The sequence below is a fragment of the Hydra vulgaris genome, chromosome 07 (assembly GCF_038396675.1).
Source record: "Hydra vulgaris chromosome 07, alternate assembly HydraT2T_AEP".
Lineage (NCBI taxonomy): Eukaryota > Metazoa > Cnidaria > Hydrozoa > Anthoathecata > Hydridae > Hydra > Hydra vulgaris.
The window spans coordinates 19,912,501-19,917,910 of NC_088926.1; positions in this window are offsets into that span (position 1 = coordinate 19,912,501).

Consider the following 5,410-nt stretch of genomic DNA (forward strand, 5'->3'; position numbering starts at 1 on the left):
GTATCTGGGTATTTTGAATGACCATCAAAAGTGTTCAATACATTACAACTTTTATAACTGAAAAATTTAATTTAACAATTTTAATTCTTAATCTCTATTAAATCTGATTCTTAATTCAAAGATCAAAATCTTTGCCATCTTGTTAAACTTAAGAACATCATAGCCACTGTTGTGATATTCCAAATTTAACTTTTCAATAAAGTTGCAAAACTACCTTAATTATTTCAACAGTTGAACTTTATTTACCTATATTAAGATAGATAATAAAATACAAAAAGAGATTACAAAATTAAAATAAAAAACATAAAATTTAAACTTACAATTACAAAATATAAATCTATAAAATATTCAGAATAATTAAAACTAATTACTATAACTAATTAAAACAATTTTAAAAAACTAAAAAATTTATATGATAGTTCTCTACACACTAAAAAAAGGTTTAATACATTGTTGTTATTTATTTCAAACACTATCAATGTCCTTTACATCCACAACTTTTAACTGTGAGTTGCGAACTTGTACAATAACAGCTTTTTTTTATAATTGAATGGAACCTTTTTTTTTTAAAATCATTAATGAGATTTTTTTCAATATTATATAAAAATATATTTTAAAAAATAGACAAAAAAATTGAAATCCCCCTTTTATTAGCAGGGAAAGCTTATAATGGTGGGTAATGTTAATTGCAATATTAAAGAGTTCCCTAAGTGCCAAAACAAGTTGTTTTTAAAGAAAATGTTTAAAAAAAACAGGCAAAAAGTCTTTTGATTAAAATTAAATAATAAATGCATATCAATAAAATTAAAATTGTTGTTTTAGCCTAAACTTGTCAAAGCTTACCTTCTCCATTTTTTTCTTTGTTTCAGTGTCTTTATAATATATGCTCCAATATGCAGACTTGATCATTTATTTCATACACATTTAATTGATAAAAATTTCAGTATATGGCATCATTATGGATTTTTTTAAAGATGTTGTATTTTTTCCGACACAATCAGTAAAGCATGTTCATTTGAGAATTTTTTACTAGATCTTAAAAAAATTTTTTTGATACAATCAAAAATAAGATAATACATTTGGTTTTGAGATTTCAGTAGTGCAACTTGTCTTTAACAATTGTAATAAATCTTTACCTAGACTTTTATAAAAAAGTTAGCGTTATCTTAATGAAATATATATTAATTGTCCGTGTAAGAATACACCAAATTTTTTTTTTTTAATTTGTACTACTTATTTTATCTACTTGAAGTTTTCAAAGCAACAAAATTGCAAGGATTATGGGTAAATATAGAAAAAATGTTATTAATTTACAATTCCTACATTGATGAGAACTTTTTTGTTTTACTTTTTAATTATTATTTGCACCTACCCCTATTCAAGTCAGTCGGTGTATGTATTCGACAGCGACTACCTAAATAAACTATAATTAACAACAATATAATGTAATGTAACTTTATATTTGTAATATAACAAGAAAATTAGTTAAAGAATGTAAAACTACTTTGAATAAAAACAATTAAAATTAAATTAAACAGTTCCCCGCAAAGAAGGATATGAACCCGCTACTTAGACAGCTGTGCCTCAAAATTAGTGCATTAGAACATCTGCTGCACGACACAAACATATAATTCAAAAAAAAAGTGAATATATAAATTTATATATTTTAATAAATATTTTTTATAAAATCTTTTTCTTCATCTTTTATAAAAGATATACCAATTTAAAAATAATCCTCACAATTGACGAACCAAACATAGTTTTATTTTTAATTGTATTATAAATATTTTTTTAAATTTAGTAAAAAGTTATATAAATAAACATGATTTGGTGATTGTGGCAGAAAAAATAATACGACATCTTAAACAAAAAAAAGTTCTACTATGACATCATATAATGACACTGTTATGAATTAAACACGCATGAAATAAATTATCAAGTCTGCAGATTGCAACATGTATTATACGCTAGTGGTGTAGCGGTAGAGCGCTTGCGTCATAAGCAAGAAGTTCTGAGTACGACCCCCACCAAGCCCCTTGTAGTACCGTGCTCAACTTGTTTCTCTGCATAGCGGCCTTGTTTGTCAAGGTTTGTGTTTTGGAGTTATAGAGTTGAGGGTTGTAACCACAACTAAAGTAGCCTCTTTGACTCTAGTGACCTTCATGGCCTTGGGGAATTGATTTAAAATCAAAAATATATATATAATAAAGACTTTGACAAACAAGGAAAAATGGAGAAGATGAACTTTGACTAAAATGACAATTTTAGTTTTATTAATATGCATTTATTATTTAGTTTTAGTCAAAAAAACTTGTTCTTGAAATTGCTTATACTTTTTTAAAGTACCGTTGAGTCATCTAAACTTTTCTATTGATTAACAACTCTGTTGGTGAAAATGTTCTCTGAACGCAGTTTTTGACAATTCCATGACATAAGCATTAACAATATCTTTATGATATTACTACATACTCTGTTTGTCTACATTAAGTTGATTAAAAAAAACAACAAGTGTTTTTTTTTAATCAACTAAACAAGTGTTTTTTTGATCAGAACAAAAAAAACTAATCTTGATACTTATGTCATTTTCTAAGAATAGAATACCATCAAGTTACATTTTCTAAGTATAAAATGTATAATATAGAGGTATAACATTAGTATAAAAATAACTTATTTATTAAAAAATTATTTCGTTGCAGAGAAAAACTTTCAACTAACAAGATGACCTAACAAATTTTTTAGTTCAATTTAATTAGATTCAATTGACAATTCTTTCAGTTCGATTGGTACAAAACAACTAGCATTTGCTACGATTGCAGATAAACTTTCTATGGCTTTTGTGAGAAATAAAACACAATATCTTCTAAAGTTTATTACTTTTTAATTTAACTGTAGTTAAATTACAACCCAACATTGTAACTTAAGTGCAGTTAAATTACAATGTTGGGTTAGTAGGTAAAAGTTGTCCTATACTTCAATAAAACAACCTATAACAACTTGGTCTTTAATCCATTTAGTTGCACATAAACTGAAAAGATACCAATATGACCCAGTGACACTGTTATAGTAATCTATTAGCTGGAGTATCAATCAACTGCTACCAACTCATACTTTTAACTATATAATTTAATTCACACTCATAAAGAGTATTTAATAATCTTAATAAAGAGTATTTAATAATCTTAATAAGTAATGATTTAAAACAAGGTGTTAACCCATAATTAATAATATATGCTAATATTTCTCTTCCTAATGTTAATAATTTTGCGACTTTACTGTCAGGAAACATACTAGTAAATAAATGCCTCATGCTAGCAGATGTATTGTTTGATGATCCATATATAACATTTGCTAGTAATTTTGGATCTTCTTTCTTCTTTGGAAAAAAGAATAAGTTCTAAAGTTTTATGAGTTAAAACTGATCATCAGTTTCAACTTGTCAGACGAATAGAAATAAACTGTCAGCGGTATCATTAAAGTAATTTATGTAAATTAATTAATGTAAATTAATGTAATAGCAGATTTTTATAGCTATTTTGAAAAAAGTGACATCTAGATTCAGCCAAAAAATTTGGTACTCTATACCTTCATCATGACTAAACTACCTGATTTCTTATATTTGACAAGATTTTGATTTTACAAATATAAATTATAAATTTGTATATTATTATATATCATTTAGTTATTAAACCAAATTTCACTAAGTATTTCAGTTATGCATATCTAAGCTTATACTGAATTCTACAGAAAATACTTTATTCTACACTCTATTCTACAAAAAATAGTTGAAATAAAATTGTTATAGTATAGAATATATATTCAAATTTAACATTGAATATAAACAAAGCCTACAAATGGAGCATGAAATGTACAACCTGATGAATAATTACTGATAATATAAATAAATATCATGAATTTGATATTATAAGTATATATTATAAATAATTACTGAAAATATAAATATATATGATAAATAATTGCTGATAATAAAAAGATATCATAAATAATTACTGATAGTACATATATGATACATAATTACTGATAATATAAATATTTTTAATTATTCTGATAAGATAAATAATTACTGATAATATATTTACCATAAATAATTTAAATTACTGTTGAAAGTCTGATTAAAAAAAATTCTTTTACAAAAATGGAAAGAAAAAAATTTCCTTAAACATTGCCTGAATATTAAAATTTTTTTTGCCAGGTTTTCACTGGGATTCATACTTTCAAAGTTTTCCAGTTTAAGTAGCAATCCTAATGGTTCTGAGGCAATCTACCACCCAGCAGTACAGTTTTTATAACTCTGTGATAAAAACTCTATTATATTAACAGCTGTTAAATCTTCTTAAAGATCAAAATGTAAAAACTTAACTAAAAGTAAAAACTTAAGAAATAAATTACTATCAAGAAAGAAATATATAATAGCATCATCTGCAAATAATTATTGATAAAGTTGTAAGAAAGATCATTACAATGCAGATAAGATACAATGTAGGATTTAGGATGGAATGTGGTGGTGCACTTGAAATTTCAGGAGTAAATAATTCTCATTTCTTTATTGGAAACAGGAATGTTGTCAAACCCCCCATACCCCACCACCACACTCTGCATACTTTCATCTTCTTTTTGACTCCCCATTGCACCACCAAAACTTGTTACCTGACCACTGATTTATTATGAACTATAACCCACCTCAAACTATTACACCATCCCACCATTTATTATAACTGGTTATTATAACCCTAAAAACTTATTTTTCAAAAAGAAAAAAAAATTTAAATACAATTTTGAAAATCTTTACTAATACACCAAATAAAAAGATTTAATAGTAAAACCCAGCGCACAGCGTGATAAAATTTGCAGCATGATAAAATTCACTTTGCAAGCCTTTTTAGAAAACCTTTGACTGTTTGGGTAACTTATTGTTACCTAAACAGTCCTATCTTTATCCTCTGCAGTTGCTGTAGTTATTCAAACAGTCGCAATTATTATCCTTTGCAATCTTAAAATTATTATTTTGAAACTTCTAAAAAATTTTTATTAAAATTTTTGAAGAAGTTTTTAAATATTTTTTTTTTAATTAATTTTTGGTATAATATATTTCCTAATTTTAGTTTTTTTAAGTTAGTTGTTTTTTTTCACTAACTTTTTAAATAAAATTATTATCTTAAAAACAATTTTTTGGTGACGAAAAAGAGTAAATTTTTTACATATTTCAAAAATAATAATCATTTTCATGAAGAAAAAAATTTAAAATTTAAAATTTAAATTTTGATTGAATATTACTTAGCGAAACTTTTGTAAATTTCAAATATTTAAAGTTTTTTGGTACAGGCATTATGCATGACAGAATTCTCCGCCAAAAAACTTTACTGGATAACTGTGTTAAAAAAAACAAAAACAA